The sequence below is a fragment of the Canis lupus genome, chromosome 5 (genome assembly GCF_011100685.1).
Source record: "Canis lupus familiaris isolate Mischka breed German Shepherd chromosome 5, alternate assembly UU_Cfam_GSD_1.0, whole genome shotgun sequence".
Taxonomy (NCBI): Eukaryota; Metazoa; Chordata; class Mammalia; order Carnivora; family Canidae; genus Canis; species Canis lupus.
The window spans coordinates 6,310,150-6,323,768 of record NC_049226.1 but is presented as its reverse complement, the minus strand read 5'-3'; the positions used below and the strand labels follow the sequence as shown (position 1 = coordinate 6,323,768).

Below are 13,619 nucleotides of genomic sequence, written 5' to 3'. Positions count from 1 at the left end.
TATTAAAAATAATCGCAGTTTTTTTTCTCCCACTAACATAGTTCATTAGGGCTTTTGATGCATTTTCATATCCATTTATTCCTTTAAATATCATAACAATCCCATAGTTTAAGTACAATCCTGTTTTAGTGTTCGGGAATAAATAGAAAAGCCCATGAAAATAAGCTCTCAACCATGTGCTCTCTGGTTTTCAACTACAACAACAAAAGTTCATGGAATAAAAAATGGGCAGTAGGTATAATTAGGAACCTCTTGTCCATTCTATTTTTAAGTTATTTGTGGCAATGAAAGGCATTCATCTTCTGAACAACAACAAAAAAATTTTCCGGACAATTGAATACTGAAAAAAACTGCATACACCTCTTCTTCTCTTCAATCAATTCAGCTGAAGTCAAAGGAATAAATGTTTTTGAGGGAAAACCAATACACATAATACAGAGGATGTAGGTTATTTTTTAAAAGAATATTTATTTATGTATTTATTTATGTATGTATGTATTTATTTATTTATTTATTTATTTATTTATTTATTTACTTAAGAGGCAGAGAGAGCAAAAGAAAGACTATGAGATAGGAGAGGGGCAGAAGGAGAAGGAGAAGCAGACCTACCCCCTGAGCAGGGAACCTGACCGTGATCATGACCTGAGCCGAAGGCAGTTATTAACTGACCGAGCCACCCAGGCACTCCCGGATCTAGATTATTAGTAAAGTCATTTACCCGGTTCAGATCTGAATTCATTCCAACCTTCTTTATTTTTCCATTGCAAAACCATTTGTGAAGAATTGTTTTCCTCCTTTCCCCTTCCCAATGACTACATCCAGGTTAACATAGGAGTAAATCAAATAGGAATAAATAGAAGCCAGAAAGATGCTGTGGATTGTAAAATAAGAGAAAATTTTGAGCTATTACCACAAGCTGTTTGCCATTGGTCCCTCATACCCATGACTCTCTCCAACTGCCATTGTCTTCAATTCTGCCAGTAGTAATAACTTTATATATTATCCTGTAGAGAGAAGTTGATTCAGGTAAAATCCAAGACTCAAATTCAAGAGGTCAAATTTGAAAAATCTGCCCTTAAATCTCCTATCAGTGATAATGGTACCAAAAGTCAAAGCTTTCAAATACATAAACCAAAGTTGTGAGAAGCAGGGGAAAAAAAGAAAACAGAAAAGAAGGCATTATGAACTAAAAATATTTTCCCAATCGAAAGAAGACAAAAGTCGAACCATAGGTAGGAAGAGGAGAATCAGAGAAATGTGACTAGAATTTCAGTATTTGCAGTGTTCTGGGAAGAACACTTACTTTTTATAAAGGCACCGAGGGAGAGGATGAAGGGACCACACACCCCCGAAGAAATGTCAAGTCTGTGTGTTAGAGACGGTGGAAGGCCAACCCTGAAGCAGAAGAAATCATCACTCCGGTGAACTGCAAGACTTAAAAAAGGACCCCATGATTGGCCACTCACCTGAGCCATTACTGAATGCATTAATCAATGACAGCCTCAGATATGTGGCTGAAAGCTTAACCTAAACCCAATGAGAAGAAATGGTGGCTATCTCGAGAGCTCGTGTAGTCCCCACCCCATTCAGAAAATTCTACTGATCCTTCCCTTTGCCCAACTAGAGTTCCCTGGCAATTAGCTAGTTCAAAGCCCTCTCTCTTCCTGGACACACTTTATCAGAGAATCTATGAAGAAGAAATGATCTTCAGCAGCAAGATCCCAAGAACATCTGTGTTGCATCCCAAGCTGTCCATCTTGCTAACTTATTAATAACAGAGAGGGATGACTAAAAAACTGGATAAAAAGGTTATCAGCTCCTCTTCCCTCCCTAGCATCTTTCTGATGGTCTTGATTGATGCCAGATTGCCTGGCAAGGAAGAGAAGTGCTATTTTTAGTTGGCTCTGAATCTGAGGGACTTTTATTTCTGCTTGTGAACCTTTATAAATATTTAAGAGAAAGAAAAAGCATGAATGGAAGAACATGTGGCCTCACGGATATCCATCAAAGCTGTCTGTGGAAATTATAGATGTGTATGTGTGTGGAGCTGGAGAGCCGTCTGGAGGGACAGAGCTGCATGTGGATGAATAACAGAAAACTCCCAGAGCCTTGGAGATAACTTCAAAGTTAAGAGAAATTCAAGGCTAAAAAGGTGCATGCTCTGAACTCTTGATTCAGCAGCCTTCACCACCTTCAGCCTCTGTTTGCCACTCCTGGGCCAGGTGTGCTTACCTTCTTGCCCTTGAAAAAGGAGGAAGGTTGGGCGTAAGAGGAAGTCAGAGGCTTGGGTTCAAGTTTGGGGTCTGCCCGATGCATTTGCACGGATGAGCAAAGTATCTCACCTACTGGGTCTCAGGATCCCCACATGTAAGATGAGAGTAGGGCTAACATCCAAATCTAAATCTATACTTGTAAAGAAGTCCTCTTCCTTCTTATGACCTTTATCCAAATTGTTTCCTTCATTTCAGAAAAATCTGAAATGTCTTGCCTTTTGTTTTCTTGCATGGCACATTAAAAAGTCAATTCACCAGGCATTTCCTGACTGTCTGCTACACTGAAAACCCAGGCCTGGCCTGTGGGAGAAAGGGAGCTCAGGGGAGGATCATGTTCTCTGGTAGAAGAGTAGGTAAAGTTATCAGTTCCCTCAGGTACAATTTCAAAAGGCAGCAGTTTCCTTCAGGAGAGAAGAGTCTTCGTAATCCTTCTTTCAGGGGAAGAGCTCCAATGGATCCCGGTTTTAGTCAAAATTTCACCCATTCTATCTAGCAAAACCCTTAGTTACATGCCCTGTAGGGCCAGAAAGTAGAACCGCGTGCATGCACACACACACACACATCCAATTATTCCTTTAGTAAAATTTGCTGAGCATCTACTAAGCTAAGTACTGAGACTGTAGCACCAAAGAAGCAGGAACGGTGGCCAGGAATCCTGCTCTTGTGGAATTTACAATGCAGTTGGGGATACAGGCATTAAAAAATAATTATAAACTTGATAGACATTCACAGAGTGAATGGACGCCCACAGAAGAGATTCTAAATATCCAGCACATGATGGACCCCTTCTTTGACCTCAGCAATCCCCCTAGGAGGTCACAGGCAACTCTTCAAAAGCATCATAAGTCTCTGAAACCAGCTCAGGAAATTCCTTCAGACTTGCCTTCCTCTCCCTGTGTCTTCTTCAAACCTCCTGTCATCCTAAAGACTTAGCTCTATGTCTCAGATTCCTTTTTTTTTCATCCATTCCAGGTTCAAGGATCCTGGCTGCAGAGTATCTCACCTGGTATTTCTTTAGGAAGTCAGTCTAAGCAGCCACCCCTCCACAATTCAGAGGAGTTTTGGCAGGACCCTATACACTATCCCTCTCTCGGGCCCAGCTCTAGTAACATCACCAGCTCTCAAGCCACTTGGCTTCCCAGCCCTTAGGAATTCATGGAAAAAGACAGCATAGCAGTGAAGGACCTGTGGGTGGTATGAGCTCAACCCTTGGGGTGGGGTGGGGGTTTGGCTTTAATGTCTGACTCTTAGACTTGGTACAAAACTCTGCTCATGTGGGCAGAATGACAGTAATATTCTGTGAGTGCAGAGCTCCGAGAGAACTAACAAAAAGAAAGAGGCGAGTTTATGAAACTCCCTGGGACTCCTTAGTATAGAATAAACTGAGCCTTCCTCTTATTTAAACTATTAAAGAAGTGACGGTTTGCACCCTGTGTATCTTGCTAACTGCCTTTCCTTTCCTCACTCACACCTGAAAACCTCAATAAAGCTGCTCGAGCCCACATGGCCCACTCTGCGTTTGCGCACATCTGTGTTCTCCTCATACAACTCCCACTCGCTTCCCATCCAGCACATTCTTGCCTTTCCCCCCAAATAGTGCAAATGTTCACTTGTCCCTCGGGAAGTGACATTTCTTCCCTGACCACCCCCTACCACAAAACATCTAATTTCCTAGCAACAGCTTCCCTATAGCACTTTATTTATTTTATTAGCATGAACTCATTCTTTCAACAGACGTTTATCGGGCACCTACCACCCTGCAGGGCCTGACATGGGTTTTTGGCAGAACCGTGTTCTCCACTAGGCTGAACCACTTGGAAAGAGAAACCATGCCTTTTGCCTTGGGATAGTGCACACATCTCATACGCATTAGGCGCTCAGTATTTGCCTGGTCAATTCATGTAAACTATGAATTATTTTTTAAGGGAGCTGATGGACATGAACTTGCAGAGAAGAGATCTGAATTGATGTCTAGGGAATTAGACTCTGTGAACAAAATGGAACTAAATTTGATTAAATGGATCTCTTGCAACATCGTAATTCCATTCCAGAGTGGAAGTCTCCACTTTAGGACAGCTAAGCTCTAGTCTCTAAGCTTCCCTAAGGGATCCCAGGAAGGGATATGATCTATTCCACAGGCCGTGTCCTCTTTCCCCTTTTGGCTTCTGATTCTCAGCATTGCAGAAATATTACTCCCAGAAATAAACTGACCTTTTAAAAAGTAACCAAAATCATGCATTCCAGCTGAGGACAATGAACTTGATGTTTAAAAAATAAGTTTCTGTGCCAACATAATGAACTTGTTGGCTACTACTACATTCTCTCAGTTTTTAGATAAACATAAATGTGATTCCCAAACATTTGTTTTAATAGAAGTGTTTTTTTTTATTCCTACCTTTGGCAAGTGTTACTGGAAATCCAGTGGGGTGGCTAAACACTGCCTTGTATCAAGTCAAGATCGTGAAATTCTTTTTTCAGCACCATGCCTATCCTCCAATGACTTGTGTCATTCAAGATAGATTTATATGTGAGTGCACGTGATAAAAATTTAATTCCATGATGATAAATGTGGAAGTGAAAACATAAGACCCTTCCTTTGAGTCAGATCGATTCATTCATCAGTGATAATGACAGTGATGGATATTGGCACAGCATCTGACACTTTACCCAACTGTATTTATTGGTTTATTTTTTTTTTAATTTTTATTTATGATAGTCAGAGAGAGAGAGAGAGAGAGAGAGAGAGAGAGAGAGAGAGAGGCAGAGACACAGGCAGAGGGAGAAGCAGGCTCCATGCACCGGGAACCCGACGTAGGATTCGATCCCGGGTCTCCAGGATCGCGCCCTGGGCCAAAGGCAGGCGCCAAACCGCTGCGCCACCCAGGGATCCCTGGTTTATTTTTTTATAAGTAGGATCATCCTAACAAATTGGGGAAATGCTTTATTGTTAATATCATTGTCTATATTTTATGGATCCAGAAATTAAAATTTGGAAACATTACGTGATTTGCCAAAGGATAAATGCAATGCAAGGTTTGGAAATGTGCATAGTATGGCAGAAAGTGTAGTGGCTGTAACCCAACAAAAGTTGGTTTGATTCTTGGTTCCTCTACTTACTGGCTTTGTGATCTTTAACCATAACAGCCATTACTACAAATATTTATTTAGTGCTCACCATATGCCAGTCAACGTTCTAAGCACTTAGCTTGTCTTGTATTATTTAATCTTCATGAGAATTTATAAAATACATTCCATCATTATCCCCACCAAGGGCTGAGGAAACTGACACAAAAGGATAAGACACTTGCCCAGAATTTTCTAACTGCTGAGTGGGAAAAAAAAAAAAAAAATTTGAACCCAAGGAATCTGATACCAGAGTCTAGCCTCCCAACCACTAAGAAATACTATTTCCCTGTAAAGTTAGTTTATCTTTCTTACTGTCAATTTTTTTCACCTACTAAAGAGAGGCTATGATGCCTACTTTACAGGATTGCTATGAAAATTAGAAATAATGCCCATCAAGTACCTAATAAAATTCCTGGTATATGAGAGACTCCAACTAAATTTTCAGATTTTACTAACCCACATGATATTTTCTATGATACATTATGCTAGGATTTCTTATCCTGAACCTATATATGGGACCAGAAATGAGTTACAGAGAAAGAGCACCCAAAAGAGAGAGAAAGAGATAGAGAACGTGTGTGTGTGTGTGGAGAGAGAGAGAGAGAGAGAGAGAGAGAGAGAGAGAATGCATGCATTTTTCTGGAGAAACTGTCTATAGTTTTCATTAGCCTCACAAAAATGTCTATGCCCCAGTAAAACAGTATCACTTTGGATAATCTTGAAAGAAGACATACAGCCTCTGCCTCTATTTTTCCATATGGAAAATAATTTAAATATTTTCTCCAGCTAACATCGTCAGCAGAAATGCATCTGCCAATTTGACTTACTGTTATTCAAGTTTTAAGTACAGGTTATAAAAAGAATCCATTTATTTAGATGAGGTCTAATAGAGTTTGGGAATCTCTGCCTTCTGTATTTTTCTCTGGCTCTAGCTGGGGTTGGAGAAAAGTCTTCATAAGTACGTGTGAGCGTGTGTGTTTACATGGACCCTCAGGGTAAGTGATTTCTGCGAGCCTGAGAGCCTGGCCTCAATTGGCTGCCCTCCACTTATCGGAAAGCATCGTGCATGTTTATCCTGCTCCCTAATTAATCTCATCCCAGCCAACAGCAGACTACCACAAGCAGCTCTATGCCTCACAACATTTGGCAACCACGTGGAATGTTGGTGAATGCTCGTGGCACTTGACCTCGTTTGTCACCATGCCCCATCAGACTCTGCCGAGCTGAGGATGACAAGTGGGTGTCAGTGGGCACGTTGGCCCCATAGCCAAAGAGCCTCGTGGGGATGGACAAAAACCAGGGAGTCCGAAACCTCACTCGTCAAAGACAAGTACAGGCATCTAATGCTGATTGTTATGACATTCACAACAAGTTCAAACCAGCCCAATCTTATTTTTAAAGAAGAAGTTGGTGGTGAGATTACAAAGGGTCTTATTTAATAAGTTCCCCTAGTCTGAGAATGCAAAAGGAAACAAATGCTCTAAACAGTGCGAAACTGTGATCGCCCCTCCTGTTTGACACTGGCTTTCTCACCTTTTCTTGTCTTTTATTTCTGCTTCTCTGTCACCACCTTTGCCACTTCCTTCAGCTGGTTCTTTGAGCAGCACAGCTGGGTTTAATGAATTCAGTGAGTAGAACTAAGCATTCCTGGACAAAATCAAATTATGACATCTCCTTGAGTACATACTCAATGGTCTTTGAAAGAGTCTAGGGAAATAATTGTAAGCTCATCTCCAAACCCTCTTGCTCCTGGATACTTGGTTAAATAGCTGTGCCATGTTCAATGTTCGAGGTATTTTAACATTAAATTAAAATTGTTTGAATTCATGTGGCTCCATTTACCAGAGTCTCTGACGTTATTATAATCATCTGTAAGGTATGCAAAGGAGAACAAAAAGTGATAATATTTTTAAATGGAATAAGATTTTGTTGGTTATAGACCACTCTCCCTATTTTCTTACCTATGAAGTAACATATCAGTTATATTTTTTAAGATTTTATTTATTAATTCATGAGAGACACAGAGAGAGAGAGAGAGAGAGAGAGGCAGAGACACAGGCAGAGGGACAAGTAGGACCCATGCAGGGAGCCCGACGTGGGACTTGATCCCAGGTCTCCAGGATCACACCCTGGGCTGAAGGCAGTGCTAAACCGCTTAGCCACCCAGGCTGCCCAACATACCAGTTTTAAACATGTAATGCTCCAAAATTTTAATAATAGCTTCAAGCCTAATATTAATCAGAGGAGACAGTTAATAAGGCAACATTTGCTTTATACTGAATCTCTAGGTGACATATAGTAGAGGTGTGAATAAACTTCAAATCAATGACCTCCGCCCTTATCTTTAAAAAAAATCAACCAAACAAAAAACCTCTCTTTTAATTTGCTTCCCACCCAAGCTACCATTTTACCTGTCACCTTGCTTTCATGATCACATTTCTTGTTCTCCTCTCCTGCATTCCCCGAGCCCTTGTAACCTGGGTTCTTCTCTCATCACCTGTAGAAAGTGACCTAACATGGGTACCTGAGTGGCTCAGTTGGTTAAGCCTCCAACTTTTAATCTCAGATCAGGTCTTGATCTCAGGATGGTGAGTTCAAACCCCAAGTTGGACTCCGTGTTGCGTGAGGAGCCTACTAAAAATTATTTTTAAAAAAGTGACCTAACAATCCTCAAATACTGTTCTCCATCTCAGATCTCCCTTCCTGTTTATCTTTTATGAACGCTCCACAAAGGTGCCTTCTCCCACCATATAGCTCCCTCCTAACTTGTTGTCACCTATCCTGCCACTAGTTTCCCTGCCACATATTTTTATGTTTCCATCGGGCGATTCTGCAGAAAGCTTTACTCTCAGGTGTACTTATTGTCAATGTTGTTTCAGTTTATTCGTTTACCTAATAGTATTTATCAAATGTCCAATACTGGTAAGGCGACTTCTAACAATATGGCACACTGAAAATCTGAAAACCTCTCAGCTACAGAATCCCTAGAAACACTAGACAAATAAGTAAAAAATCATTTAAATAAGGGGGAAATACCGAGGAGACATAAAAATAGGAGGAAAAAAATAAAATAAAAAAAATAGGAGGAAAATAAAAATTATATGCAGGTTATTAAATAATCCCGAGGCTACCTTCTCAAGCAAAATCCAAATTCACATTTTTGACCACCTACTGCACAGCTTCCCGTGACTGTGTTACAAAAACCTCAAACTCGGTATAGGCTAAAGAAAGAAAAACAAAACATCTTCCAAACTGTTTTATCATTTGTTCTCAGCCTAAGTGAATGGAATCACAGATCTTTCAGTCATTTCCATAGTTTCTGTATCATCTTCTTCCCAACTCCTCCTGTAACCTAATATCCAGCATACCCAAAAAGAGTCCTGACCCCTATGTGTCTTTAGAATTAATTCGTTCAGTCTGATAAGTTCATGTGGTGGGGCTTCTCTCTCAGTTATCTCATGCATTCTCCAAATACTCTGCTAAGACTTCATTCTTTCCATGTAAAGCAGAGACACTGACACTAGCTGATTCTTACCAAGCTCTGCTTGAGGATCTTCTGTGCCACAGCAGTGTGACCTCAATGATTCTTCCATGTCATTCTGAGCATCACACTTGCCTCAAAATCTCTACTGGGAACACTGAGCGTACCAACCTATGGCCCTTAGCCTGGGTATTGATGCCAGCAAAATTAGCAGCTTGAGAAGCTGCTGCCTACACTAACCTTTTCCTCTGTGTATCCTACATATAAGGAGACACCTTGAATCAAAACTTAAATTTTACCAACTATTGGAATTCAAGTATGTCTGAGCATAAATCTGGAAAACTGGTGTATCGGATATGATTGTGTCCACTCAAAGTTCATGTGCACAAGAGGGTGATGAGCACCTTGGGAGAGTGCATATCTCAGGAAAGAAAGGTTAGGCAGAGAATACAGGTCATGAGCTAAAGCCTTGGTCATTGAAAAAAAGGAACAACTTCGAGTTTAATATAATATCAATTTCTCATATACCCTTCGAAGTCTAGCACATCATGAAATCCTGTGTAAGCTCCATAGAAATTATGTGTCAGTTACAGAGATGAAATGGAGTAAAAGTCTTTTCATATTGTGTTAAATACCAGACTGAGTTTCTGGTTGCCATCTTGTGCACTCAAAAGTGAAAAGATGTCTCAGGTCTGGGGTCAGTGGGAGGGTAGACTGGAAAAGACAACATTTGCTTTCTCAACAACACAGGGCCATAGAGTCCAAGAGATTGAAACTCTGGCTTTAAGCTCAGCATAGAACAAGGAAGGAAGCAAAGGTCAGGGTGGCATGAGATGAAGAAAGATCCAGGCAGAAGCGATAGACACAAAAGTAGAGTTTCAAGATATTGACTTGATGGTACAAGTCTTTAGTTCCCATTTCCCCACTTTTCGCTTAGCAGGCCTACATCTAAGACTCACCAACATCATATTCCCGTTACACCCTCTATCGGGACTCCCCACCCCCACAAAGTAGGTTATCAGCAGGAAGCTACAGCATCTAGTGCTGGAGTACCAGGTTAATCTGTGTAAGCTAATATTATCCACACATACACATCAATAACCCCTTCTCGTGTACCCTGGTCAGGCAACTAAGGATTGCTTAATTATGATTGCCTCCCCAGATCTGTCCCATGTTTCTTCCTCTTCCTTGTTCCTTTACCTTTATTTTGGTACCATGATCAAACATATTTTTTTCAGAGTCTCTCTCCCTCCTCTCTTTCTAACAGCGTACACATCCTCATAACTCCTGATATGCTTTCTGGAAAGTCAGTATCACAGGTATGCCATGAAAACTACTATGATATCTTTATCTAAATAATAATTGAGTGAAATGACTAGTCTAAAGATCAACAATGAGCTGGAGACAGAACAGCGATGATTCTCAATATGTAATCTCCTCCTTAAGCAAAAGGAAATTGATCTCCTATTGAATTATATCCACTTGATACTGACGGAATAGCTCACCACGTATTTAACATAGTGGAAATGCTGGATGAATAACAGAGAGAGTCATATTGTGGCTTCTGGTCATCACTCCGGAGAATGAGTGGACCCAGTGTTTCTAAGCACCCTGGACAGTTCCTTTGCTCTCATCAGTCCTACTACTTGCATCTTTCCGTTTGGATAAATGGGTCATATTATCACTACATAGGTTTAAAAATCATATGTCAGGGATCCCTGGGTGGCGCAGCGGTTTAGCGCCTGCCTTTGGCCCAGGGCACGATCCTGGAGACCCGGGATCAAACCCCATGTCGGGCTCCCGGTGCATGGAGCCTGCTTCTCCCTCTGCCTGTGTCTCTGCCTCTCTCTCTCTCTCTCTCTGTGACTATCATAAATAAATAAAAATTAAAAATAAATAAAAATAAAAATCATATGTCAGAAAGCATCTCAGCTGTCCTCTTGTACAACTTCCTTTTGAGAAGTGAAGAAGCTTAGACCCAGGGGTCAATCACTTAGTCCAAGATCACTACTATCTTATCTGGAATAAAAACAAGCAAACAAACAAACAAACAGACAAACAACTCAAGCCTCCTAAGTCGCATTTTAAAAGCCTTCTCTACAACCTATTCAGGTTTGTTAAGTTCCTCTTAATCATTATTTTACAAGTGAGAGAATCCAAGAAAGTTAGGAAATTCTAAACATATTTGCCAAAGTTAATGGCACTGATCATCATAACTGAGAGTATAATATGGAAGAAACTGTGTCATTTTTCCTACCTAGCTGAAGTTAAAACCCTGCCTTATTTATTTATTTATTATTTATTTATTTATTTATTTTTTTGTTTATTTTTTCCCATGCCTCTATATATGGTTAGGATATGAAGATGTAACAAAAACCAGAGTCTCCAGGATGCCTGCGTGGCTCAGCAGTTGAGCTTCTACCTTCGGCCCAGGGGGTGATCCTGGAGTTCCAGGATCCAGTCCCACATCGGGCTCCCTGCATGGAGCCTGCTTCTCTCTCTGCCTATGTCTCTGTCCTTCTCTCCTTGTGTGTCTCTCATGAATAAATAAATAAATAAAATATTTAAAAAAAACAGAGTCTCCAAGGAGCATGCCCCTCATGCTCCTTGGAGCAGGAAATGAGAGATTACATTCCCTCTAAGACATGGCCTTATATGTACATAAAATAAAGTTGGTTCAAAATGCTCTTAACCTAATAATAAATCTTTGAACGCTAATTGTGCCTTGATTTCCAGCACATGTTTGTACCAATAACCTCATTTTAAAGTCACAAAGGCTTTTTGCTGTTATTGTTTTTGTTTAAAGCCAATGCTGGAGGTAACGTGCACACAGGAACCTCTAAAAATCCATTTTTGTGTAGCGTTACTTAAACTCATCTATATTTTCCATTCTGCATTACAGTTCTATTGGTAAATTTCCTTTCCAATCAGTTTCTATTAATGAATGTTAACATCACATTTTAGGCTCTGCTAAGATGAAATATTGTCAAAATAAATAAGCCTTTCCAACAGCCATGTTCATTTCCTGTTTTCCTCTATTTTCCTACTGTGATAGAAGTTTTTTTCCTTTTCTTTAATGTCCTTGATTTTGACACTTGCTTTTTGTCTCCTGTACTGCTAATATAGCATATTTGCCAATGTAACTACTGTATTTAATTCTTCATTCTTATAATCTTACATATTGCCCTCCGAGCCTCATCTTTCATCCTTTCTGATCAACTAAGTGAAAGCCACCCCAACGTCCTCTACCCCCATTCCCAGACTGACCTTTCTTGTCATCTGCAGGACGAGAAGTGTTGCAAGAGTTCTTTCTGCTGCTAGAAAGAAGATTAACAACAGTTGAGTTGCCACAGTCATACATTTCATTTGTAGCCCTCCTCACCCACCACCTAGAATCCAGACATCTATCATTTCTTCCTTGAATATGATGTGGCCATATCGTCATCAACAACACACATTTTTTTGAGCACTTACCCTTATACGGGGACACAAAAGCTATGAGACATGGTATAAACCACCTAAAAGCTACAGTGAAGTGAAAAGGTAATTCAGTGCAAGGTCATAGGGACTCAGAGATAATTCAGATGATGAGAAATCCGTTATGTATAAAAGGCTCAGAGAAATAGTTCCTTATCGGGTCAGGCTTGAACTGGCCCTGAAAGAAGGAGAGGAGATACCCAAATGGAAAGGAAGAGAGAAAATATTCCATGGGTGATTTCTTGATTTTAAAAGTTGGCTTTATGTATTCATAGAAAGTTCTTTGGTTGTTTTAAAGAATAAAGGTTCTTCTTTGGTTTTTGTTGTTGTTGTTGTTGTTTTATTAAGTTTTTGGTTTAATTCCAGTTAATTAACATACAACATAATATTAGTTTCAGGTGTACAATATAGTAAATCAACATTTCCATGCACCACCCAGTGCTCATCACAAGTGCATTCCTTAAGTCCCATCATCTATTTTTTTTATAAATTTTTATTTATTTATAATAGTCACACACAGAGAGAGAGAGAGAGAGAGAGAGGCAGAGACACAGGCAGAGGGAGAAGCAGGCTCCATGCACCGGGAGCCCGATGTGGGATTCTATCCTGGGTCTCCAGGATCGCGCCCTGGGCCAAAGGCAGGCGCCAAACCACTGTGCTACCCAGGGATCCCCCATCACCTATTTTTTAAATATATGGAACACTTCATGAATTTGTGTGTCATCCTTGCTCAGGGCCCATGCTCATCTTCTCTGTATCATTCCCATTTCAGAGTATTTGCTGCCAAAGTAAGCACATCCATAGATAGTTCTATTCAAAAAGACTCTTCAAAAGTCTGTTTGAAGGACAAAAAAAATCACATATTTGTATACATTACGGCCAAAATTTTAAAACTTCTTTATATTAATGTTCTGAACATTAAGAAACACAAGCAGAGTAATTATTCCTGATGTATCTTTGTATACTTTAATCAGTTTCTTAGCTGTAGCAGACTTGAAAGCTGTCACAAATATTTTGCTGTAGAATTTATTTTTATTAAGACAGTCTTATTATTTTTAATTTTATCCTAAAGTTTCTTTTAATTTTCTTAAAAGTTAAATTTTTGTTTAATAAATTTGAAATTATTGACTTTGCCAATGGACTCATCTTTTAGACCATGTTATATTTTACTGAGAAAAATCTCCAGGTGGTCAGGTGACATCAGACCAAATTCTACTAAATACAGAATATTCCTAATTCTAATTCTTTGTAAGGAAGCATAC

General features: G+C 39.9%; 1 non-coding gene across 1 annotated transcript; it reads right to left on the bottom strand.

Moving 5' to 3' along the window:
• Positions 1-13,046: 13,046 nt before the first annotated feature.
• Positions 13,047-13,149, bottom strand: LOC119872104. The gene has a single exon (XR_005360288.1). It is a non-coding gene; the product is annotated as a U6 spliceosomal RNA (small nuclear RNA).
• Positions 13,150-13,619: the final 470 nt, after the last annotated feature.